The sequence below is a fragment of the Mus musculus genome, chromosome 6 (assembly GCF_000001635.26).
Source record: "Mus musculus strain C57BL/6J chromosome 6, GRCm38.p6 C57BL/6J".
Classification (NCBI taxonomy): Eukaryota; Metazoa; Chordata; class Mammalia; order Rodentia; family Muridae; genus Mus; species Mus musculus.
In genome coordinates, this window is record NC_000072.6 from 5,300,287 (window position 1) to 5,327,539 (window position 27,253).

Genomic DNA, 27,253 nt, shown 5'->3' on the forward strand with positions numbered 1-27,253 from the left:
AAAACAGAGACTGGAGAATATTGGGTTTAAAACTAGTCTGAACTAGATAAAAGGCTGAAGAAAAAAATTCAAATGAGGTTAGGTATGTTATTTAAAGATACATGTAACAACTATAGTGACAACTATTGCTTCTTTTGGTAACAAAAATTTTTAGTAGTTTCTTACCTTCATAAATGAAAGAAATGCAAAATTTCCTTTCAAATCAATGTTTTTTACCTTCATCCAAAATTATCAACAGCTCTGAACTAACTAACCTACTTATTTGTGTTTTTCTTCTCTTTCTAAGTATCCTGCCTCTAAAATATACCCTCGGATCCTTTAAATCATCCACGAGCCTCTTAAGTGAAGAGATCCAACTTGGGATGTCGCTTCTGACTGACTGCATAGACAGGCATTGAATTTTACCATCCGTGGCATGAATCATCAGGAGAAACCTTGCAGATACCATCAAAATTTAGGAGGGCGTGGTGCTATTACCTAAGTTCCTGGCTTAAGGTTGAGAGTTTGCTCTAGGATTCCTGACTCATCTGAGAGGTATATAAAAGTATGCCTCATGTATTGTGAGACATGCCTCCGGAACCGTGGGGCAAGAGCCGGGCAAAGCGCCTCCCCACTTGTCCTAAAGTTAAGTAACAGATCATGGAGTTTTACAATTCGGTGCTATTCTTAATGCCTAGGGAGACACCATTAAGTGGAGTGTTATAGTAATTCTCACCAAGTCCAGACTTGCCCTAACAGTGTTTCCCGACAACAGCTGAGAGACAGAAATCCAATGGCTGGCTTCAGTCAACACCAGCCTCTGACGACTTCTTGTTCTGGGAACACCGGTCTGAAGTTCGGCACACCCCTCCGAGTATCTGAGGGAAGTCGTGCTTCACTTATTTAGTTTGAAAGACTGTTGGTTTTAAAAGTAATATGTCTTTGTCCTTCCACGTGTGCAGGTGTCCATGGAGGCAGGAAGAGAGCATTGGATCCCCTTGAGTGGAGTTAGCCATCCAACCTGTATGCTCGGAAAGAAGCGAGAGTGCTCTTAAGCATTGAATGACTCCAGCCGAGCCCTGCTTTGATTCTGTTAGCAGAGCCAGTCAGGTCAGGACCACTCTGTACTCCACACACGAGCAGTCCAGGTCATCACACTTTCTGATGATGTTGCAAGGTGAAGCAGCTTCTCTCGAAGAACTTATACACAACCATTGGGCTAACTGCCACCATCATATATATATATGACATAAAAAACTCAGCTATTCTACTGCAAGAATGCTAGATTAATAATTGAATTTCTTGAATAACGTAGCTATCTTTCAGATTTTGGGGGCTTACAGGGCAATATTAAGAATGTAAACCCTTGTTTTGTGTGGTTTCTGACTATGGAATAACTGAGTCACTCAGTACTTGTACTCAGTACACATCAAACTTGTGTCAGAACCTGCTTGGTGTATTTGGATGCTCCATTTCCAACAGTGTTTCTCAGTGGGGTGACTGGTTTGTAATTAGAAAATTGCTGTTCAAAAAATGACACCTTTTAATCAAGGCTCCTCAGCTTTGTGTAGGGAAGGACAGGTTTTTCGTTGCCTTTGTAAAATACAATGAAAGTGAATTCCTGGGGATTAAAGTAGAATCTCAGGCATCTAAAACACAAGCCCACATCTTTCACCATATACAGCATTCCCATAACAGCCCCTCGACATCCACTCTTAGCTTTCCATGCCTACCTCACTGTGGACCACAGTGGTTCACAGACTGCAGGGGTCCTGGCAGCACTTGGCCTTTCCTGACTAGACTTACAGTGTTTGCTTCTTTGTGACTTTTGTGGTCCTTTGGAGAGTATTGTCCCATGTACAATACTGAAAGTTTGTGGAGAGGGCCTCACCGTTATGATCATTTTGTGTAACAGGTGACAGGAGTTGATTACTCACAACCTGTTTTTTTTTTTTTCTGTCCTTTCCTTGCCCATGTTTCAAGAAAGGAGACAGATGTTTGTGTTTGTATGCATGTGAGAGAGTGCACATGCATGCTCATATGTGTGTGCACACACACACCACAAGTCCATTGAAGAAATATTATAAATAGGTGGTTATTATAGCAAGAGAAACATTTGTCTTCTTGGTATTTCACTCCAGAGTTTCTTAGAGGGTAAAGAGTCTCTTTCATCAGCCTGGCTACTTTCCAATACATTAAAAAAGCAAAGCCCAATGTGCTTGAGTCTTGGGTTCTATCCCTAACACTGGGAAAAATAAGAAAAGAAAGTAAGTAATGCCATAGCAGAAGCATGAAGATGGTCACATCATATTTTAAAATATTTATAATCCACAAATTACTACAGGCATATTGTTGCTGTCTAGGGGTCTGGATCACATTCATTTTCTTTGATAGTTAAAAAATTAAAAGGAAGGAAAAATTTTGAACACAACAGGTAATAACAGAGAAAGTCTCAAATGCAGGAGTCAAATCAGCTGATGGGGAAAGGCTTATTTAGGGTAAGGACACGCATACACACACACATACACACACAAACATATACATACAAACACACATATGCACACATATATACACATGCACACACACAAACATATATACACATACACACATATACATACACTATACACACAACTACATATACAAACATATACATACATACACACATATACACACATGCACACATATATACACACATATACACATACACACACATGCATATATACACAAACAGCAAGGCACACAAGAGCAAGAGCCTCTACAAAGAGGAAGCAGAATTCCAGAGCCCAAATTTTGTCTCTCCTTGAGGGTTGGGAGTCTTGAGTGTTTGTGAGGTGTCTTTCTCCCTTCTAATAAAGACAGGGAGGTTGATAGTCCCATAACTTTGGAATAAACATGTTGTGATTTGACCTTGAACTTTCCAAACCAGTCCATAGGCAGGGATCCTGCTGGCAGCAGAGAAAGCCCACCCTGTCTTTAGGCCTCTGTCTCTCATCAGGAGTGTGAAGAAGAAATGTGGAAGTTTGCCATCTTTATTCCCCCTTTGTGACCCCTCTCTCTACCTGTCTACCCCCTAGTCCCTCAATACTAGGTTGAAACATAAATTTGTTGATAGAAGTCCAAAACATCCACGAATCTAAGATACAGTGTAATATGCTAGTCATGAAATAATTATTAAAAATAGTTATTCTTAATGGGGCGTGGCCCAGCTATGGATCTCGTTTTAAATTAATGTTTTCAGTTGACTCAATATAGCCTTATGATATATGTAGAAAATAACTTAATGAAATTAATTTAAAAATTTGAAAGTCAGCCTTTAACGTTTTTGATAACTTGAACCTTAGGCCAGAAAGTAAATCTATCTCTTGAGACTTGACTATTTCATCATGTCTGTCTTTAACTTTTTCTCTTTCTAGCATTTTCAACTCCTCAAACCTCCAAACACTATATGAGGTAGATTTCATATTCTTGTGTTCTCAGAGGGGAATATAATTTGTTTTGATGTGTTTTAGGGTGCACAGTTTCTATTGTTCAGAGCTATGCTGCTCATGGCTGTCCTCTCCCAACTATGGACACTGCTTTACAAAATCGAAAAAGAAGACTTAGTGATGAGCCAGCTGAAATAACAGCTCCAGCAATCATTTACTGAGCACTTCCTATTTAATTAACTAACAATCTCATTTAGTTAGATATTATTACTGTCTCTCATTTCTAATGACAGAAATGCGGCCCAAGATTAAGAATCATAACCAGGGTTATACATCTGAAAAGTGATGGGTCCAATCCAACTGTCTTAGTCAGGATTAGTATGTTTGTAATAGAGCACCATGACCAAAAGCAACTGGGAAAAGAAAGGGTTTATCTGGTCTCCACATTGCTGTTGATCATTGAAGGAATGCTCTGCTTGCTTTCTTATAGAACCCAGGAGCACCAGCCCAGCCTCATACAATGGGCTGGGTCCAACCCTATCAATCACTAAGAAAATGTCCTACAATCTTGCCTACAGCCCAGTCTTGCAGCATTTTCTCAATTGAGGCTCTCTCCTCTCTGATGACTCTGGTTTGTGTCAAGTTGACATAAAACTAGCCAGCAGGATAAGGAAATTAATTTTCAGACTCTTGCTCACCCTTGTTAGATTTTTTTTTTTTTGCTATCCATGATAAAAGTAGACAAAATTAGCAAGGATTGAATGCAGTAGATGGTGGTCTCTCTCCTGTCAACATAGCTTGAATGGGTGTACAGCTAGGCTTCCTGCATGCTGCTCTGCCTGTTTTCCTTTACTTACTTGCTATTTATTATGTTTTGTGTCTCCAAGCAGACATTCCTTGCTATTGGGGGGTGTGGTAATGATGATGGATAGAGAGAGAGGGAGGGAGAGACAGAGTTAGACAGAGAGATAGACAGAGACAGAGAGAAAGAGAGACAGACAGAGATAAACAGAGATAGCAAGGGAGAGAGAGAGGAGAGAGAGGAGAGAGAGAGGGAGAGAGAGAGAGAGAGAGAGAGAGAGAGAGAGAGAGAGAGAGAGAGAAGAGGGGCCCAGACTTCATCCCAGCTTCCATTTGAAGGACAGATCTTTCAGTCTTTTATCATGCATGTGATATAAAACTGCTAAAAAAAAACTTTTAAGGAAACAGAGCAACTATTTGTCAAAGGTGAACAAACACAGAGAAATACACCCTCCAAACCGGTCATCTGTGATGGCAGGTGATGAACCTGGAGACTACCGAGTTAACTGAAACAAGCCAGGCCCAGGGCAACTAATACGGCGTGCTCTCAGTTCGATGTGAGCTCTGCAACAGGTGACTGTAGGAAGAGAGTAGTATGGAGGTCATCAGAGGCTACGGTGAAGAGAAGGGAAACTGGGGGAAAGGTGGATCTGCCGTCTTAAGGTTCAGTTGGAATGGGAGCAAGATGTTCTGCTGTGCTGTTACACAATCAGTTCACAATAGGTAACAATTGCGTGCTGAAGGTCTCAGAACACACAGGGAAACGTGTCTGTGTTGAGAGGGCTGGTTATCTTGACCCCCAAAGTAAATGCCTTGTATGCTGTAGCAAACAAAACCACAAGTTGTAAAACTTCCAGCCACTCCTGAAAGGTTAGAGAGAGCCAGAACTTCACATTGTTCTGGGGATCTGTCACCATGAGGGGGATTTCATCCAGAGATAAAGGCTGCTCTCTGAAGTCAATTCTCTGGCCTCTCTAAGTTATCCCCTTCATGGTAGCATGTTCTCTCTCTCTCTCTCTCTCTCTCTCTCTCTCCCTTCCTCCCTCCCTCCCTCCCTCCCTCCCTCCCTCCTTCTCTCCCTCCCCCACTCTCTACCTCTCTCTCAGTGTGGTGTCTGTCTGTCTGTCTGTCTGTCTGAAACTCCAGACTTTAACTAACAGGAAGAATCTCCAGCCCCCTTTAAGGCCCCTTATGTTCAGATCTCTTTGTATTATATTGCTTCTGTCTAATGTCTCCCTCCTACCGTGAGCTCCCATCATGGTGCTGGTGTCCTTTCATTATCATAAACCTCAATGAAAGGGATTTTCCCTCAGGGTCCTATGTGGACACACTGTTGGGATATTTGCTTTATCATCTTTTCTAACAAAGTTAATTTTATTGACAGAAAAAGAAGAAAAAGGCAGAAGATAGCCTATACAAAAAGAGGAGACATTTCAAAGTTACTTTCTCCATAGGAAAAATAGCTGGGCTGTTAACACAGATACTTTAGCATTCCTTTTGCAGTGTGATATTTAAGGCAGAGGGCTGGGCAAGGCTGTACACACCTGTAATTTCAACATTCACAAGACGGAGGCTGAGAATTGTGTATCTGAAGCCAGCTTGGACTTTGCAACAGTGAGATGCCGACTGAAAGGAGGAAAAACACTGAAGGCTGAGGGAACTTCATTGTTGGGCTGGTTGAAACTGGCCTGGCCGGTTGGAAAGTTGGCTATCTCTCTAATGCTGATTTATCTGGGAGTGTTTAATAACAACCATTGTTTCATTGTGTGGACATGGAGTTTTGGCCTGTGACTCCTTTTGGACTCTTAGCCCTGTCTGTTGGAGCTCTAGTGCAAGAGGCTAGTCTAAAGTAGTCTCCCACATAATATTTATATTACTTTATTTATTAATTTTGTGTGCTCATGTATTAGGAGGGAAGGTTAAGGGGAGTCAGAGGAAGGGTCTATTTTTTCCTTCTACCCTATGGGTCCTGAGGACCGAACTCTGGCTGTCAGGCTTGGAGGTAGACTTCCTCTTCTTCTTCTTCTTCTTCTTCTCCTTTTCTCTTCCTCCTCCTCCTCCTCCTCCTCCTCCTCCTCCTCCTCCTCCTCCTCCTCCTCCTCCTCCTCCTTCTTTTTTCGGAGGCAGGCATCTTTAATCAGCCATCTTAACCATCCATGGTGTGGATTTGTCTGTTTGTTTTTGTCTGGTACTGAGAATTGAACTAAGGGCCCCATACATGCAAGACTGACTCTGCCGCTAAGCAATATTCCCCTATTGTAATTTTAACTGACCAGTATTTCCCATATCCCACGTGGATCCTCCCCAGTGTTCAAAGCTCCTGGCCATCACAGCTATATTGAAATGCCCTATCTATTCAACATCTCTAAATACTCTCTTCAGCTTCTTGTACTATTGCCAACAGGACACTTCTCGTCTCTCCTGGAAGATTCTAGGTCCTAGCTGGTAAGACATTCCCTGTTATACCTTGCTAACAGATGGCACCCAGCTAACATTCAGCAGTCCTCCTTGGCTTATTCTTCAGATCAGGGCCCTTCTTTCCCTTGCCCCAGCCTCTGCTTCGCCTCTCACTTTAGGACACTCTGTAAGACTTTACCACTGCCACGTAAACTCTCTTTTTGGGTCTTAGTGTCCTTAAAATAAACCCCCCCCCAAAAAAAAAATGGGTTCAGGAAGAAGCTCAAGGACAATACTTATTAAAGTTTGGGGAAAGACAAAAACAAAAGAAAACCAACAGTAAAAACAAACAAACAACAAAACCCAGGACAGGTAAGCTGAAAATCTTAGCCGCCAACAGGAGGAAGGGAGATGAAAAACAAAACAAAACAAAACAAAACAGATAAACAACAAACAATAACAGGAACAAAAACAAGCCTTTTAAGTTAGTCATGGGGTTCAGAACAGCAAAAAACCAGGGAGTGTCAAGCAAAGCCTGCTTAGGTGTGCCGAGCGAGCGAGCGAGCGAGCGAGCGAGCTTCGGGTCTAGGCCAGAGGGCACCCAGTTCCAGGCTTTTGTGTCCCAGCACAAAGAACTGTCCTACTTCAGGATATTTTATATTTAAATTGTCCCTTCATATATCTGGGAGATTGGATCCAGGATCCCTCCTCTGTGCACACACAACTCTAAATCCAATGAAAGTCAATTTCCACTTGTGTAAGATGGCGCATTATTTGCCTAGAACCTATGCGTGTTCCTCTGTGTGCCTTTCAATTATCTGCACCTGTGATAATACACAATACAATGTAAATGCTGTACAAATCGATGTGCTGTGTCGCTTAGGGAACGATGAAAAATATGACTGTGCTCAATACAGACACAGTTTTTTGGTTTTTTTTTTTCAGATTTTTTTTTAATCTATAGTTGATTGGATTCATACACCTAGAGCCCACAGACCCGAGGGCCAGCTGGGTATGAGGCCAACAGAGTGCTGTGAGCATGTGTATTTTCCTTGCATTCTGAGGTCCTCTGTGTGGTCTTACCTAGGAAGAATAATCAGTGAGCTAATTTTCTGGTCATGTGCTTTGATAGCCGAGTGGTCTAAGTGGTGCATTGATTCCTTCTCTGGATTAATCATGGCATCTGCTTGTTTGATTAACAATTGACTCGTACAGACTCCTTCACAATTCCTAGCTTGCCACAGCACAAAGAGAGAAGGACACCACCCCCTGCCCATCCCACCCACACCCCCTGCACCCCGAATCAGAGTTGGAGATTGTGCCAAAACCCATTGAAGGAAACACCTGATAAACAAGCGATTGGAGTTTGACTGGAACCTGGAAGCCCAGGTCCGCACTGTAATGAATGGAGGCCGGTGTCTATCATGGGCAGCGGTAGTCAGTGGACTCAAAATATCAAAGATTCTTTGGATAAAGGCTATGATAGAAAGGCAGGAACCTACTCTTTTATTTAGTCCCTGCTCTGGCTTCTGGTCCATGTACTCTTTGCTACTGAACTCTTTGTAAACAGCCCAGAAGAGAGTTCTGATGTGTTTTAAGGGTAGTACTTTAGAAGGCTGTATTGAGGGACTGGGAAGTGCTATTTTTGGAGAGTTAATTTCTGCCTTTCATTTGGCTCAGACAGCAGAAGTGTTTTACTATTTACTATCTCATATTTAAGTCTGGTGTCTTTCTTTTTTTTTTTTTTTCTTTTTTCTTTGTATTTCACAGACACTATGGAGGTTGAATTGCCTGCCAGCCTTAAGGAGAAGGTGAGCTCACTTTTTGCATGAGAGTTGGGTGTAGGCTTTTCTCCTGTCTCAAACACAGAGTCCTTTTCAACTGTGTTGACTTAATACTTTCCCCCTTTAAAGAGAACGGGCTTTTACATTCGATAGCACTCTTAGCTGACATAGAGCATCCCTCTGGGCTCTTCATTCTCTGTGGATGAAGGTATAATTCACGTGGCAGCTTCTGGCATTTTATCCAGATCTTCAAGCTCCGAGGTTCTCATTCTCTTTAACACGTGCATTTAAACTTGCTCAAGACCCATCTCTCTTGTTCCACTGTGTTACAACTAGGATTCCCTTGTATAGGGTTTTCAGACTCTGCCCATCTCCTGCTCTTCCCTCCCCTCCCCTTTCCTCCTCTCCTCTCCCCTCCCCTCCCCTCCTTCTCTTGCCCTCCTTCCTTGTCCTCTAACAAGAAGTTTATTTGTTTGCTTGTTTTGAGACAGAATCTCACTCTGTAGCCCTGGCTAGTCTGTGTGACTCAGTGAAGAAGTCAGAGAAGAGGAAAGGATGTTTACCTGTAAATAATTCCATGGACCTTCCCTCGACTGAGTCCCCTGTAGTTAGCATCTTGACTATGTGGACCACAGGGCCCCCAATGGAAGAGCTAGAAAAAGTACCCAAGGAGCTAAAGGGATCTACAATCCTATGGGTGGAACAACAATATGAACTAACCAGTACCCCGCTGGAGCTCGTGTCTCTAGCTGCATATGAATCAGAAAATGGCCTAGTCGGCCATCAGTGGAAGGAGAGGCCCATTAGTTGTGCAAACTTTATATGCCTCAGTACAGGGGAACGACAGGGCCAAGAAGTGGGAGTGGGTGGGCGGGGTAGTGGGTGGGGGAGCGTGTGGGGGACTTTTGGGATAGCATTGGAAATGTAAATGAAATAAATACCCAATTAAAAAAAATAAAAAAAAAACAAAAGAAAATATTATTTTTCTCAGACTGGGTTGTGTGGCTCGGTGGTAGAGCGCTGGCTTATCAGAAGAAAAACCCAGCACTTCAAATCCCAAGTTCCTGGTTTCCAGGGCAGCAGAGAAGGGCTAGCTCCTGTGCTGAGCAAGTTTTTATACGGATTTGCAGCACAGAATTTGGTAATCCTGTAGACGGTGCTTATTGGGGAACACAGCAAGCTTCGCTGTTTTGTTTCTTAAGAAAGAGTGTCTACCACACGTGGTTTGGTTTGGTTTTGATTTGTTTCTTCAGTCTTGAGCCAATCACACTTGTTTGAAGATCCATCCCAATTTGACTCAGATAGGCATTCCTGGCCCTCTGTTCAGCCTTCTCTTCTGGACCACATCCAAAGCCTGCATTTCACAACCCACCTGCCTCCAGAGTCTCCTCGGCAAACAAGCAAGAGCTTTTTTTTTCTCAAGAGGGATTCTGTATTTAGTTCTCTGAGAATGGCAACAGTTTGCTTCTGACTGTTCTTGAAATTTTTGTCTAGGGTGACAATAACTCTTTACCCCAGTGTCTCCTTTGAACATTTTTTCTTCCCTGTTGCTATTCCTTAAACCTTTGTCATGGTAATATTGCCAAATACAAATAGCTCTCACCATTAGTGCCAAAATTAGATTCTTGTGTGCATCTTTTGGTTTTATGCATGATACAAAGATCTCAACAGGGTAGTGACTAGAAATGGCAGTGGAGGAAGAATAGCTTTCTGTTGATCCAAGGACCAAGGTTTACTACCCCTGCCACACATAGGATTTGTGGAAAAAGGGAAAGTTAGAAGGGCGTTGACCCTGCAGATTGAATGTAAAATAGGCACACATGAGTTGATAAAGAATTTTCTGCGTTGTTACTTATACAAGTAATACATAGATAAAGGCTAGTGATAAAAGGAAAGTCTTTCAAACTTGTCTAGGGTGAAACACTCTCACAGGTTTTGGTTTGTTTTGTCTTTGGGTCTCCTGTGGCTTAGGCTGGTCTGGGGCTGCTGAGGGTGCTCTTGAACACCTCGTCTTCCACCCCCAACTACCAAGTGCTGGGGTTGGGGGCATGTGTCCCCACTCAACTCCATGCGGATTATTTCCCTATGTTACATTCTGTTTTGTTATTATCATTTAAATCTTAAATAATTATTTTCATTTGTATGCTTACATATGTAAATAACTTTGATTTTTTTAAAAAATATTTTATTAACAGTATTGGCTGTAAAATTTAGCTTTTATATTTAAGATACAACTATGCATCTTTTTGTTTGTTTGTTTTTGTTGTTGTTTTTTTTTTTTGTTTTTTTTCCCATTTTTTATTAGGTATTTAGCTCATTTACATTTCCAATGCTATACTAAAAGTCCCCCATACCCACCCACCCCCACTCCCCTACCCACCCACTCCCCCTTTTTGGCCCTGGTGTTCCCCTGTACTGGGGCATATAAAGTTTACGTGTCCAATGGGCCTCTCTTTCCAGTGATGGCCGATTAGGCCATCTTTTGTTACATATGCAGCTAGAGTCAAGAGATCCGGGGTACTGGTTAGTTCATAATGTTGTTCCACCTATAGGGTTGCAGATCCCTTTAGCTCCTTGGGTTCTTTCTCTAGCTCCTCCATTGGGAGCCCTGTGATCCATCCATTAGCTGACTGTGAGCATCCACTTCTGTGTTTGCTAGGCCCCGGCATAGTCTCACAAGAGACAGCTACATCTGGGTCCTTTCAATAAAATCTTGCTAGGGTATGCAATGGTGTCAGCGTTTGGATGCTGATTATGGGGTGGATCCCTGGATATGGCAGTCTCTACATGGTCCATCCTTTCATCTCAGCTCCAAACTTTGTCTCTGTAACTCCTTCCATGGGTGTTTTGTTCCCAATTCTAAGGAGGGGCATAGTGTCGACACTTCAGTCTTCATTCTTCTTGAGTTTCATGTGTTTAGCAAATTGTACCTTATATCTTGGGAATCCTAGGTTTGGGGCTAATATCCACTTATCAGTGAGTACATATTGTGTGAGTTCCTTTGTGAATGTGTTACCTCACTCAGGATGATGCCCTCCAGGTCCATCCATTTGGCTAGGAATTTCATAAATTCATTCTTTTTAATAGCTGAGTAGTACTCCATTGTGTAGATGTACCACATTTTCTGTATCCATTCCTCTGTTGAGGGGCATCTGGGCTCTTTCCAGCTTCTGGCTATTATAAATAAGGCTGCTATGAACATAGTGGAGCATGTGTCCTTCATACCAGTTGGGGCATCTTCTGGATAAATGCCCAGGAGAGGTATTGCTGGATCCTCCGGTAGTACTATGTCCAATTTTCTGAGGAACCGCCAGACTGATTTCCAGAGTGGTTGTACAAGCCTGCAATCCCACCAACAATGGAGGAGTGTTCCTCTTTCTCCACATCCACGCCAGCATCTGCTGTCACCTGAATTTTTGATCTTAGCCATTCTGACTGGTGTGAGGTGGAATCTCAGGGTTGTTTTGATTTGCATTTCCCTGATGATTAAGGATGTTGAACATTTTTTTCAGGTGCTTCTCTGCCATTCGGTATTCCTCAGGTGAGAATTCTTTGTTCAGTTCTGAGCCCCATTTTTTAATGGGGTTGTTCGATTTTCTGAAGTCCACCTTCTTGAGTTCTTTATATATGTTGGATATTAGCCCCCTATCTGATTTAGGATAGGTAAAGATCCTTTCCCAATCTGTTGGTGGTCTTTTTGTCTTGTTGACGGTGTCTTTTGCCTTGCAGAAACTTTGGAGTTTCATTAGGTCCCATTTGTCAATTCTCGATCTTACAGCACATGCCATTGCTGTTCTGTTCAGGAATTTTTCCCCTGTGCCCATATCTTCAAGGCTTTTCCCCACTTTCTCCTCTATAAGTTTCAGTGTCTCTGGTTTTATGTGAAGTTCTTTGATCCACTTAGATTTGACCTTAGTACAAGGAGATAAGTATGGATCGATTCGCATTCTTCTACATGATAACAACCAGTTGTGCCAGCACCAATTGTTGAAAATGCTGTCTTTCTTCCACTGGATGGTTTTAGCTCCCTTGTCGAAGATCAAGTGACCATAGGTGTGTGGGTTCATTACAACTATGCATCTTATAATCTGTTTATAAGAGTATCAAAACTTTAACAACTGTATGTGAAACATTTTTAATTAATGTTAAAGGCTGATCCATAAGCACAGGTATCTAGACTTTTTTGTGCTAAATTATGTTCATGAAACCAATATTTTATTTTTAAAGTCTACATTTAGCAAATGATATTTTCCTGAGTAATTAGCTAATTCATATATTAAATAAATAACGTTCATTAAACAATTGCTTTTTAGATTATCTCAAGATTTCTGTGATGTTATAAAACTAACATATTAATTTAAAATCACTAACCTCAAATACACATTGTATATTATTGTATATAAAATGTATAATAATACATTTAAAATTAAAACCAAGAGACTTTCATCCTTGTAAAGTACTGTTCTACTGAACCGAAGTATACTGATTATTGGAATGCATCATACAAGTGTCTAGTTTTAAAAATATATTATTTTGATTCTTTTCAAATGTGTCTGTGTACAGGTCTGTGCACATAAGTGTAGGTAGCTTTGGAGTTCAGGAAGAGGGTGTCAGACCCCCTGGGGCTGCTGAGCTGCCGGACATGGGTGCTGCGAACCCAGAGCTTTACAAGGGCGGTCTGTTCTCTGGACCACTGAGTCATCTCTCCAGACACAGATGTGCACTTTTTAAACATAAGATTATTGAGTGTAGGGTTTGCTTATCTTGATATTTGCATATTTATTTCAGGGTTTCTTGAGTTTATTGTTGACAAATAAAAAATTAGGCCACCACAGGCTTTATTAGGTTATTTCGCAGTACTTGGGAAGTGCTTGAAACTTTTTTTTATCTCTCTTAAACTTTTTTCTTTTTCTTTAAATTTTTTATTGATTCTTTGTGAATTTCACACCGTGGCCCCCAACCCCACTCATCTTTCCATCCCTCCATATCCCCTCCCAACCGCGCAACCTCCTCCCCACCCCCCAACCTCCTCCCCACCCCCCAACCTCCTCCCCACCCCCCCCCAACAAACACAAACAAACAACTATCATTGTGAAAATTTTGCTGTGGGAGAAACAGCCTTTCTTGCAAATGTTCATTACAGTGAGTCCTTGGTTTGGTTCAAGGTCTCTGGCTTCTGCTACACTCTCAATATTGGATCTTCACCAGGACTCTTCTTGGATATCCTGTTGTTGACTTGTGTCATGCAGATCCTGTAGCTTTGGTTCTGGAGGAGTGGCCCCTTTACCTGCTCCAGCAGTTCAGAGATGGGGTAGATGTGGGGGTGGGCCAGCACCAAGTCTTGAATCTGGGCCTGGGTAGTAGCTGAGATGCTCAGCCTAACAGCTGTCCCACACCCACACCATCTGAGCCAGGTCTCCAGTACTTCTCAGAAGAGGAACAAGGCTGTCTCTTCTACTCCCACATCACCAGGGCCACCTCTACTGTGCAGCCCAGGCAAGCTGTGGGCCACTCTCCCAGTGAGGGGCAGGGCTATGGCCCCAGGAGTCAGTCCAGACCAGGAATGTCTGCATGGTCTTAGGTGGTAACATGGGCCATGGACATCGACACAGTTACCTGCTGCTGCAGGACCATGGCAGACATGGCCGTCAGTATCAGCACAGGGAAGGACCTCACCATGGCCCCCAGTGGCACTGAAGTCTACTCATATCAGCTTGTTCATCACTACCCTCAAGTCTCTGGTTCCTCCTCTCTTCATTGCACACACACTGTTCTGCCTCTCTCTCTCTCTCTCTCTCTCTCTCTCTCTCTCTCTCTCACTTACTTGCTCATCTTAGTAGCACCCGGAGCTTCTGGATGTTTTCCAAATGGTGTCACGTAGACGTCATCTCTGGAGTGCTCTGCCCCTGCATCTCACTTAAACTTCTTAATTAAATTTATTATTGCTGCTGCTGCTACTACTACTGCCACTGCTACTATATGTGTGTAAGATATGCGCTTGCATGGCAGTGTGTACTTGTACAGGTTTAACGACAGCTTTACCATATGTGAATCCTAGGTTCTAGTTCTTATATATGTGCATTTATTTAGGAGTGAGTGTGTTTAGAGGCCAGAAAACCAAAAAGAGGCCATGAAGGGAGAGGAAGGAGGTTTGTGGTAGGGGGTGGAATATATAAGAGGACACGTGTGATATTAAAATTGAGATGGTAATACTGGGGAGTAAAAAGTTGTTAGTGAAAAAAAAAAAAAAGAAAGATGTTAGTGGGATTGGGTGGGGGAAGGAGTGGCTTGGGGAAAGGGCCAACCAGCACTACTGGTATATGAGAAAGCTGTAAGTAAACCTGCTATTTTGTAAGCTAAATGTACTTGTTATAATAGTTTGTATGAAAATATGGTGTATGGAAGAAAAAAACCACTCCCAGAAGACAGTAAAAACAAGAGCACTAAAGGTGAACTTCCTCTTTGTGCAATGTTATCAGAGAGCCTCTTAAGGTCTCTAAAACAATGCAGGCTGTTGCCACAGCTAGTGGTTGCTAATAAGGCTTAGATAGTTTGGCCTGAACAGTAAAGATTTCACATGTGTTGACTTCAGGACACAAGAAGATAAGAAGTAGGGCCTAAGCTGGATAGCTTTCATAGTGCCAGAAGATATGGGCAGTAGGTAGGAGGGAGGAAAAAAAGTCACTAATAACAACAGGACACAGCTGTAGACTCTGTGTTCTGCACTACTGAGCTGCCAGCCAAGATGTGCCCACTGCTGCAATAGTAGCACGACTGTTACAGAGTTAACTGGTGGCTTAAATGATGTGTTCCTCCACAGCCTCATTTATGTGTCCCTTTGTGGGTGACACTGTTTGAGGAGGTAATAGAAACTACAGTATATGCGCGCCTGCTGGAGGAAGCATGCCACTATGGGAGGACTTTGATAGCACTCTCCCACTTGTTTGCTTTCTGCTTCCTTATGTGGTTGAGATGAGATTTCTCAGTTTTTTACACCTGAGAAAACATTACATGGTAATGGCTTTACCACCTGCCTTCTGACTGGATTTGAGGCCCACTCTGTAGTGGAACTTTAATCCAGCAGCATGGCTGCTATGGCAAGGGTTCCCATCCAAAGACCTACACCTGTGTGATCTGGCTAGATTGTAGACACACCACACACCATTAATCTCTCTGGCTGGAAAAGAGACACTCTTTTAGTACACACCTGTAATCTCTCAGAATGGAAGTAAAGTTAATTTGTAGAAGTAAACAACCATGTTTGAAAATGGTGTCTAATTGAGAGACAAAGTAACAAAGCAAAGAAAGATTTGATGGAATGAGTCAGATATAGGATACACCCAACTCTCATGACTGGAAAGGAAGGCTACTTAAGAGAGTAGAATAGAGAGAGACAGAGAGAAGGAGAGAAGAGGCAGTTAAACATGGACAGTTTTACAGAGAGGTTGCAGGTAAAGACAGAATGAACCAGAGAACGAAGCCTGAAGATTAGAACAGATTGCCAGAGTTAGTTTGAGGCTAAGCACAGCTACTCAGTGTGAAGCCGAGAGGAGCAAGATTGAATCAGTCAGCTTGGAGAGGAGTTTGAGCCAGAACAGCTAAGTTGAGCCAGCCAGCCAGAATTCAGAAAAAGCTAGACATATTTATTCAGGGTCAATTTATTCATCAGTAAGCCTTCAAGAGGATAATTACATGTGACAAATTCAAGTTACTTTTACACTGCTCAATAGGAAGAAATGCGTGCTTGGAACTCAGAAGCACTAGAGGGGTAGCCTGTATTATTGTTTTGTTAAATGGCTGTGTTGTGCCATTAAACTGTCTTGTGAATGGTTAAATCCACAGACTATTGCTGCAATCAGCCTTGGTGAGAGATTTATTTATTTATTTATTTATTTATCTATTTATTTTGGAGTGTGTGGGTACATGTTCTGGCCTCGCCTCAGGTCAAGGTGGCTTAGGAGGTGAAACACAGGGAGCTTGACTGCACTTAGCCCACACCATAGCCAGGCGGGTGCTGGGCTTTAGGGAAGCACCAAGCACTGTTCCAGGGGTGGGAAACGCAATCTGAGATGCGAGAAAGCCAAAGCTGGAGTTCCCAGACCCCTCGGGGAGCACCCAGCCATCCGTGAGGTGCTGCACAAAGGAGTCCATAACCAGCGAGGCCTGACCTGGGTACTCTCACACTCTTGGACATTCAAGCATGGGGGTGGGGGGGGTGGGGGGATAGGAGCTCCTGTTTTGCTCATCAGTGAAGGTCCTTAGCTTGGCTGCGGTTGTGGCTGGGAGCACAGATGAGCCTCCTACAGGAGATTTAGTCAGCCTGTGGCTCTGTCGGCAAAGGGCTGCTCCGTGTTCCCCATGGCAGTTCTTGATGAAAGAGACAGTCCATGGTCCCAAACTGTTTATTGGTTCTTCACCTTGGAAAATGGATACATACTGTACCAGCTTCTCACAGTGGACACGAGATTAAATACTGTAGCCGCCTGCGGCCACACTAACTGCGTTCCTGAGTGGGAGGCCGGAGCTGTATGGAAGGAAATGGCGAGAGAAATAATGGAGGAAAAGATATGTTTCTGTTCAAGGCCGCAAAGTTTACTAAGAGTCTGTGCTTATAAAGGGGGGAGGCCCATCCCTCACCAATCCATTCTTGGTGCCTGTTTGTTGGGAGCTATTAAGGCAATGCTATTGTCCTGATCTCTGAATTGGGCCTCTCCCCCCCCCCAGAAGAAAAGAGGGTCAAAAGCAGGTCACCAACACACTGCTCCAAGAACAACCACAGATTGTTCCAGCCCTAAGTCAGCGCCGGATGTCCTGACCTCAAGATACCCTGATGCCACCAAGTTCCTGCTTCCCCTTGTAGTCGCCAAAAGAAAAATTTCCGCTGCCCCATCCCGCCAGCTGAGAAGTACTTCCTCTCTTTCTGCTGCCCCATCCCTCCTGCTGAGGTGCATTTCCTCTGCCCCATTCCTCCTGCTGAAAGGCACTTCCCCTTTTGCCTGTGTATTTAAACCTTGGGCCTGGCTAATACATTTTGGGGTCTTGATACAACTTCAGAACGGTTTCCGTGTCGTTACTCGTACAAGACCCTCGTCTCTCTCTACCCCCCATTTGGTTCTTAGGAGGAGGTCCCCTCGAGACCCTCGAATAACTGGACCTGCTGGACGGGTCAAGTGGCGCCTGACGTGGAGCATGAGGTACGACTGCCCTCTGGACAACGGATTAAGGATTAAAGAAGTACCGCGCAGACAGAGAAACAGTGGGACAGTCCACCGACACTTCACTCCAGTGTCGAGTACGGATGTCGGGAGGTAAGCCTAGGCATTCAGTTGTCCCATTAACCATGGGGAATTTAGTCAAGAGATAAAAGGTTCTCTTAAGGAGAGAGGGATAAGAGTTTTAAAAAAGGGGAATTTAATAAAATATTTTTGTTTTGTGGACGAGAGATGTCCATGGCTGGTATTGAATGGTTCTGAAATACACCCTTTAACTTAGAATAAAGTAGGCAAAGATGTTAATGCTTTGATAAAACAAGGAAAAGATGTCCCTGAGTCCTTTTTAGCAATTGGGGAATCAACAGAGATCTCCTTAAACAGGCAGAAGTGGGCAGAGAAGGTGCTTGCCTCCTAGCCCTTACTGAAGATTTTTTTAGAAAACTCCCAATCGCAGTCTCACAAAAGCAAAACTAAGCCACCGGCGCACAGTATCTCTATTAGAAGGTTTAGCAGAAGGCTACTTGATACCCAATGAATGGAATAAAGTTATTCAGTCTGTCCTCACTAGAGGCCAATATTTAACTTGAAAGTCAGAGTTTGTGGAAGACAGCCTCCTGGACTGCTGACAAAATCTGTGGTTAAGGCAATTTCGCTGCAGACATAAAACAATTAGGGCTCTCCCCTGTTGTCCTCGCCCAGACAGCACAAGCGGCCCTGAGAGCTTGGCGCGTTGTCCCTGCAGCAAGGGCGCTAACTATGCCCCTAACCAAGATTATACAAGGGCCCCAAGAGTCCTATGCACAGTTCGTTGCCAGATTGCAGGAAGCAGCTGAGAGAATTTTGGGACCTGAGTAAAGTGACGGTCTGTTAGTCTGACAACTTGCTCTTGAAAACGCCAATTCAGCATGTAGGGCTGCCCTGAGAGGTAAAACCAAGAGTTTAGATATAAATGGTATGATCAAGCTTTGTAATGAGGTAGATGTGTTTTCTCAACAAGTTTCTAAGTCTATTAACCTGGTCATTGGGGCTGCTCTAACTCCAGCTCCAAGATTGGTGTCGAGCCCCATTGGCCCAAGTTAGAAGTAGACATCTGTGTCCTCACATTGGGTGCAGATGCCGCCTGGGGTACCCCTGATTATTATATGCCTCAATTAACAGCAGTTAACACAGGTGAATTTGAGCCCCCTCCCCAAAAGACGTTTTTTTTTCATCATCGGCTGAGTGTCCAGACTTTTACAAGGCCTAATGGTGACTCCTACAGTGGTTGACACCGACTACCATGGGGAGATAAAATTCTTAGTCACCACCAAGCAGGGACAACTTACCCTTAGGGCTAGAGAGCGCATAGCCCAAGCCTTACCACTCCCACTATTCGGCCATTTCCCTTATATGAAAGAGGAGCGAGGACCTTCCTCCCTGGGATCCTTAGAAGTCTACTGGGCACAGAAAATAACTGATTCATGGCCCATGCCGACTTTGTTTCTAGAGGACAAACAGTTTCAAGAGCTCCTGGATACCGGGGCAGATGCAACAGTAATTTCCTCAACACATTGGCCTGCAGCCTGGCCCTTACAGCCCACTAAGGGATGGTGTAATCCACTGATCATAAAATTTACTGCTAAGAGGAGGAACTTAGAGGCTTGAGAACTTCTTGCCCTCTCACCTGGGGCCTAAGATTGTATCAAGATAACTATGACAATGGCCTGACCTTTAAAACCATCCCTAACAATCATAAAGCATCCATAGGACTTCCAGGCACCCGCCCCCCTGTTCCTGCCCCAGGGTGTGCTACGACCCTGTTTCAGCCCACTCTCCCTGCGGGGAGGCCCCCCTCTTCCACTGATTTACTGTGGTCTATATTGAATGCTTCTGCTTTAGCCTTGTTGCATAAGACACAAAGAGATAATGCGTCAGAATCTGAAGATTGTTGGGTGTGCTTTTCTGCTTCCCCACCCTTTTATGAGGGCATAGCCTCATTTGAAAATTTTACCCTGCTTTCAGACGCTAGGCAGCTTCCCCTTGAGTCAGTTCAGCTTACCTTGACAGAACTCTCTGGGGTAAGAAGTTGTGTGTTGGGCCCAGGCATGCTTCGAGGCCCTTGCTAGAGATTTGCAATAACACGTTTAGAGTAAATAAAAATGGGTTTTAAAGAGACTTTGTAAAGGTCAAAAAATTCATAGATTAGGTTTTATTGGAAGTTAAGAAATCATTTCTATATAACTATATAATTCATTTTGTCAATGGTGTTTTTGTAGGTTGCAAAAAATAGAGAACGTTTTTACAGATGGCTTTAAAATATTTAACTAAGTGTGGACTGATAATGGCTTCAAAAAAGATTTAGCATGGTAAACTTTTAGGCTATTTGAGACATTTAGTGTATAGAGATTGTGTGCTTTTCTCAAAAATTTGCCCTCAGATTAAATAAATTAGAAGTTTTAGATGCCTGCCAAAAACTTAGAAAATTTTGGATTTTAATCTTGGTTTAACAAGCTACCTCTTACAAACAGGAAAGGAAAGGAAGGAATAAAGGAAGATGGATTTTAAAACTCTCCCAGGGACAGAGAGAAATCGGGGGACGCCCTGTTTTATTCTCTCTGGCCCCTACAGGAGAAACTCTCTACCCTGTTTCTGTTGTCTATGGTTGGTGCACCAATCACATGTCAACTCATGTATGTTTTTGTTTTGTTGTCTGAATGATTGTTTCGTTGTCTGAATGACTGGCTGTTTTATGTTTCATGTTAAAAAGAAAAGAAAAAAAAATGGTTAAAAACTTTACTTGCTGAATCACTCTCAGTTTGCACAACGGAGGCTGAGAGAGGCCCCTCCCTTTAGCTAAAAATCAAGCACAGCAAGAGAGGTCCTGCTTGAAAAACTTGTTTTTAAAGAAAAAGAATCTACAACCTCTTAGTTCTAAGGCAAATAAGCTGATAGTTGTTTTTTCCTAAAAAATTCTCTGCAATTTTGTGATTATTGTGTTTAGTAAATGAAAAAGTGTGTTTTTAATCTTATAAGTATAGCTATAAAAAGTAAAAGTCTTTAATTGATCTAAATTTATAAGATTCGTGAAGCCACTTCATTTGGTTTTTGATTGGTCTTAAAGGTATAAATATGATCTACATATCTTGGTCATAGAGAATTGGCTTATAAGTTATTTGGGTATGATTAAAAAGATAACACTGGTTACAAAGTTAGCTTAAGTAATAACTCAAGGCTAGAGTCATTTTCTTTTTTTTTTTTTTCTTTTTTTTTAATTTTTTTTACTTCATCCAATTTTTTTTTAAAGAGTTATTTATTTATTTATTATATATAAGTACACTGTAGCTGTTTTCAGACACTCCAGAAGAGGGAGTCAGATCTCGTGATCGGATGGTTGTGAGCCACCATGTGGTTGCTGGGATTTGAACTCCTGACCTTCGGAAGAGCAGTCGGGTGCTCTTACCCACTGAGCCATCTCACCAGCCCTAGAGTCATTTTCAAACAAAAGCACCTGGCATAAAACAGCCCAGAAAACTAGTCCTCTAAAGATACTTCTAAATTGAGATAAAATTTTGTGTAATTCTTATCCCAAAAAGTAGACGTATAGAGATAAGATTTTAAAACAATGTCTCTTTAATAGAACATTAAAATTTACACTGTCATGCATTCATGAATTAGCAGCCAAACTTCATAACGTGATAGTGATGTTTCTAGTATTGATTTTAAGGAAAATAAATTGTTTAAAATTGGGTCTTGCTTTCCAAAAGTTATAGATACATTCTAATATTACAACGAAAACTTAAAAATTATGGTTAAAATTGCCAGTGTTCCATTGACTGCAGCTTGCAGTTTGATTACAAATTTAAGATCTTTAATTCACCTGTATATTGTAATTAAGATAATTATAAGAGTAATCATCCTTAAGAAAGAGTATCAAAAATTAGAGGCATAGACAGTTAAATTGTTCCTCTAAAACTGGTCCTTATTACAGGAGGGTCAAGATGCTCAGATTAAAAAATATTCTACGTTTAAGTTAATGTAGCCCAGAGAAGACTGTGGCCTTCTTTTATTTTGCAAACAGTGCCTAAGAAAGTTTTTCCCTGTGTTCAAGAAAAGTTCTTTTTAGCTTTGTTACAGATCTATTCAAATGTTTAAAATAATGCTTAAATTCAAAGAGTTTTACTTTTAGTGAACTGGTGATCACTAGATAATTTTGCCTGTAGGTATGGCTAACATAGCTTTACAATATGTACGAAATTTTTATTGTCTGCTTTAATACAAGAAACAAAGTTTAAATCTTTCAGTGTATATTGTTTCCTAAGTGAAAAAAAGTATTCTATTAGCTAATGCCTCCAAAGAGAAGTTTAAAGTTCTGAAAAGTAATTGTTGCTCCATAAGATTTAGAGGCAACATATTTTTAATATTTAGGATTTTTGTTACAGAAAATCTAAGAAAGAAAAATTTATTTGCTTCAAAATTTTTATTTACAAAACCTCCAAAAGATGTTTTGTCAACAATTTAATGTTACATATGTTACTGAGATATTTTATAATTCTCAAAGACAAGGTATTGTAAAACTTTAAAAACTATACCTTCTTTAAAAACAAAGAAGGGGGAGAGAAATTATATCCCCGTGCACATTATTTGGATCACATTTTTGTTTTTTGAAAAACTGGATATAATAATGTCTAGGGCAGATAAAAAGGATCCACTTATTGGCACTTGCCATGATCCTGTTCAGATACTTAATATGGGGGAAAAGGAGGAATGTTTCTGTTTTTTCCACAGAATGCTACAAGAGCATACTAGCTTCCAATGTGACAGACTGACCTGTGACCTGTGAGTGCCCTGACAGTGGTGACCAGAAAGCTGTGTTGAGTGCACAAAAGAAGAGAAATTGGAGAGCAGCCACTTACAAACATATAAAGAAACTTTGTATCTCCACCATGGGCTGCAGCAAGGAGTACCAACCTGGTGCCAACTTAAAATACAAACAACTTAAAATACAAACAACTAAAACAGCTGGCTCGAGAGGCAAAAAGACTGGTACAGAGAATGTACAAGATGCTTTCGTCAGAGACACTGTTTTTGGCCATTCAGGCCTTATAGCTATGAAAGTCTGTGTACCTTACCTATATGCTTATTGTTAGATAATTTTAAGAGTTAAGATCGCCAATCTTGGCAAGTCTTTTTATATTCATTGTAATTCTTGTCAATTAACTAATTGTGTAGATCCTAATTTAAATAAGGAATCTACTGTTATGTTTTTGTAAGAGACCTGCTTATGCTTTGCTGCCTATTAGAGTTAGAAAGTGATCCTTGGTTTTAAAATCTGAAAATGCAAACTTTAAAAAGGTATCTACCACAGCTTTAGATCAGCAGCTACATACTGCCCATTTTGCTAATGATAAGCATAGGAATATTTCCATAGCTTTGTCAGAGCAACATATTATATAGATAAAAATTTAGAGGCAAAAGATGTCTTAGAAGTAGTAGTCTTAGTAAGAAGACAGGATATAACATAACATTAAGGCTAGAAAGGTGGAAATTTTAGACATAGCCAAGCCTTGACCGGTGTTCCACTGTCCTAGAAAGTCCTTGAGCTGACCACGGGCTTAAAATTCAAAAAGAAAGTTCCCTATTCAGTGACATTCAGAATTGCCTCTGGCTTTACACTATCACTTTAAATAAAAGCTAGGTCACTGCCTTACACAGGAATTTACCATCAACTAGGAAAAAGGAAGTTTAAGACCTAAAGAGGAACCAGAGTAGATACTTAGAACTATAGATAGCTGAGTTACACCCATACACAAGTATTTACAATGGCCTAGAGGGAAGGTAGACTACCAAAACTGGTTTTTCAACCTCCCCCTGGCTTTCGACCTTGTTGTCCTCCCTTTTGGGGCCCCTATTGGGACTCCTATTATTGATTTCCTTCGGTCCTTGGACATTTCAGAAATTGACCCGATTTGTTAAATCTCAAATTGATTCATCTCTTTCAAGTGCATTTGTTTCAGTTCATTACCATTGGCTGGACGTTGGTGATAACAAGCTGGTTACTGGAGAAGAGGCAGACGCGGATGCCGCTTCATCACCCTCTTCTCGGGGAGAGAGACTCAATTTCCATAAAATGCTTAAGTAAGACCATTCCCCTCCCCCTAAATTCGGCCATCAGTCTCATGCCACAAATCATTTATAGATTGCCGTAGTCTGTGCTTCCGACATGATAATATTCGTTTTCGCCACATTGGAAACTAAACAGTCATCCCAGGCTAGACACATCATAAAATTGGAACTTGAAGCCGTCGCCCATGAGAGTTGTAAGACTAAGTACTGCACAGAGATTAGTCTGAAAGCTGTTGGACAGTCTCTGAGAGGCATGTCTGATTGCATGAAGGTTGAGTGTCCTAGGGTCCTTCCCCCAAGCAAAACGGCACGGGAGCAGGTCAGGGTTACTCTGGGTAGAAATCTGTGGGCCTAAGAGTCAATCCTGTACATGGCCCCTAATGTTGCACACTGGGGATCAGACCTCTACCTCTACCCACGGAGCTTGCTTCATTCCTAAATCCCTTGGCTAGCCCAGGTTATACCCAACAGACTGGGACCATTAATTCAAGCTTCATAGATGACTTGTCCTTGTGTCCTTCGTGGTTTTAGAAAATCACCCGATGAGCAAACAGATGCTCAGGTGATCGTTAAAAACGTGGCTACAAATTTATTATACAATATGCCTTTATAAAAATATTAAAACGGGGGAGATGTTGGGAGCTATTAAGGCAACACTATTGTCCTGATCTCTGAATTGGGCCTCTCCCCCCCCCCCCGAAGAAAAAAGGGTCAAAAGCAGGCCACCAACACACCGCTCCAAGAACAACCACAGATTGTTCCAGCCCTAAGTCAGCGCCGGATGTCCTGACCTCAAGATACCCTGATGCCACCAAGTTCCTGCTTCCCCTTGTAGTCGCCAAAAGAAAAATTTCCGCTGCCCCATCCCGCCAGCTGAGAAGTACTTCCTCTCTTTCTGCTGCCCCATCCCTCCTGCTGAGGTGCATTTTCTCTGCCCCATTCCTCCTGCTGAAAGGCACTTCCCCTTTTGCCTGTGTATTTAAACCTTGGGCCTGGCTAATACATTTTGGGGTCTTGATACAACTTCAGAACGGTTTCTGTGTCGTTACTCGTACAAGAAGGAGGAGGTCCCCTCGAGACCCTCGAATAACTGGACCTGCTGGACGGGTCACCTGTTGCCAGCCTGTAGGTGGATCTGTCTGATGCTGTCTCAGATGCTGTCTCCAGAATATCTTCCAGGGCCTCTCAGCAGGTAGCAGTGTCTTAGAGAAGAGCAGCTGGGGGTGACAGAACAATAGAGCCATCTAAATCGGAAGGTTCCACCCCAGGTGGTTTCATTCTTTGTGGCAGCAAAGCCAAAGCCAGCCTACTCAAGGCTGGGGGAGGCTATAACAAACCCTCTGCAGGGAGGGATGTCTGAGAAGGGAAGCTTATTGGCTAAACCCTCAGGGCCTCTAAGTGCCTCATTATCATGGAGAACTCTGTTCTGACCCTACCCGACCATACATCACCATTTCCTTATGTGGGAAGTGTGGCTTATGTTCCAGGCCAGGAATTTGGCAGGGAGCAGGAGCAAGGAGGCACCTACATCCTGGATGTGCAGCCACTAAGTTTCCGAGGTCTCAATCCGCTCTACCCACCAAGCTTCTTGGCCTGTTTTACCATCCCACAGTAGTGGATGGTTAATGTAGAAATTCATAAATCAAAGTACTAGAACGAGTTCAGTGCTCATTTGTAAATGAGACATCTGTGTCACCCACTCCAAGGCTCAGGAAAGATGGTGGGGCAAGAGCAGAAAGCATGTAAGAGCCTGCGGAAGGGGTAGAGTGTTAGAGACACTATCTTCCAGGCATGATGTGGCTGTTGGACTCACGAACTCACGAACTGTTGGACACCACGAGCCATAGTGACCCACACGAGATCTGAACAAGATTTGTCCTATTACCACTCCACCATGGATAAGTTATGGGCTCATAAAGGCTTACTTCTCCTGGGGGGCGGGGGAGAGATTTTCCTAAGTGATGCAGCCACTTGCTATTTCCCCATGTTCTTGACCTATGTTCATGTAAGCAACCCTAGTTAGATTAGGTCACCAGAACAAACAGACAATAACAACAACAGCAGCAACAACACAGGCATAGAGAAGGGAGATTGACTGGAAAAAGGGAGAGGATCATTGAATGCGGGGCAAGAAAGGCTGAATGTGATCTACACATGTTATATTTATGTATCAACATGATATCATGGAGCCCATTAGTATGTATAACTTATAATATGTTAACAAAAAGCTTTTCAGAGAACCGGTCCTTTTAGCCTCAAGGTTTGTTTTTTACTTCTTAGGTCTCTTTTGTCCCTCTTTAAACTTACTGGCTTTTTTCTTTAGCTTTTTTAAGTAGAACTCCTATTGCACTAACTTTCCTTTTCTTGTGTTCTAAACTTTATAAGGACACTTCTTTAGCTGTTTTTCCTAAATTTGATACATATAGCTTCAGATATCTTTTGTGCTTATGCATGTATGTGTGTCACATGTGTGCAAGAACATGATGTGTGCTTAGTAACACGTGGGGGGGGCAGTGCATGCACATGTGTGCCTATGTGTGTGAATGACAGAGGCCATCTCAGGCATCATATCTCTGGAGTGGTCTACCTTGTTCTGACTGAAACAGGATTTGTTACCAGGCTGGGGCTCACCAATTGGCTGAGATTACTGGCTAGCAACCCCCAGATGAGATAAACCTGTCTCTGCCTCCCCTTTGCTGGAATTCCAAGCACACACCACCATTCCTGATTTTCTTGTTTTCATGTGAGTGCTGTGAACTATATTCAAGGGCATATGCTTACATGGCAAGCAATTTACTTACAAAGCTCCATCTTTCCAGCTCCAAGACATCTCATGGTTCTAAACGTCTTTCTAATTTTTCTTGTGTTCCCAATTTTAACCCATGAAAATTTCTAAGTTCATTGCTGTGGATTCCCTGGCTTCAAGCTACCTGTGAGAGTCGAGGACTCATTTTAGCTATATGAAATGTGTTGAAAGGTTTTGAATCGCCCTCCTCCCCTTTGTGCGTATGATGAATGTGTATATGCATGCTAGACTTCTTGTAAGTGTGTGAGGGTGAGCATATGTCATAGCACAGCTGTAGAGGATAGAGTAACCTTGACTATGAGTCCTTGCTTTCCAGCTTGTTTGAGCCAGTGTCTCTCTTTTTGTTGTTTTCCACTGTGTATTCCAGAGTAGCCAGCCAGTATAGGTATTCCCTATCTCTGTCTCTTATGTCACATAGGAGCACTGGGATTACCCACCTGACTTCCATGTAGATTCTTGTGTTTCAAACTTGGATCTTCACATTTGTACCACTTTACCCACTGAGCCATTGTTATTAGACGCGTTCTCACGACCGGCCAGGAAAGACGCAACATACCAGAATCTTCTGCGGCAAAACTTTATTGCTTACATCTTCAGGAGCAGGAGTGCAAGAAGCAAGAGAGAGAGAAAACGAAACCCCGTCCCTATTTTAGGAGAGTTATCCCTCGCCTAGGACGTGTCACTCCCTGATTGGCTGCAGCCCATCGGCCGAGTTGACGTCACGGGGAAGGCAGAGCACATGGAGTG

At 42.4% G+C, this 27,253-nt stretch overlaps 1 long non-coding RNA gene across 5 annotated transcripts; it reads left to right on the forward strand.

Moving 5' to 3' along the window:
- Positions 1–24,728, forward strand: Gm52887. Of its 5 annotated transcripts, none has more exons than XR_003956397.1 (4): positions 1–1,156; positions 8,373–8,413; positions 17,506–17,694; positions 22,363–24,728. It is a non-coding gene; the product is annotated as a predicted gene, 52887 (long non-coding RNA). The 5 variants fall into 5 exon arrangements; XR_003956398.1 differs by lacking the exons at positions 17,506–17,694; positions 22,363–24,728 and adding an exon at positions 8,878–9,072 and having other exon boundaries at positions 1–534; positions 678–1,156; XR_003956399.1 differs by lacking the exons at positions 17,506–17,694; positions 22,363–24,728 and adding an exon at positions 8,878–9,072 and having other exon boundaries at positions 1–534; positions 942–1,156.
- Positions 24,729–27,253: the final 2,525 nt, after the last annotated feature.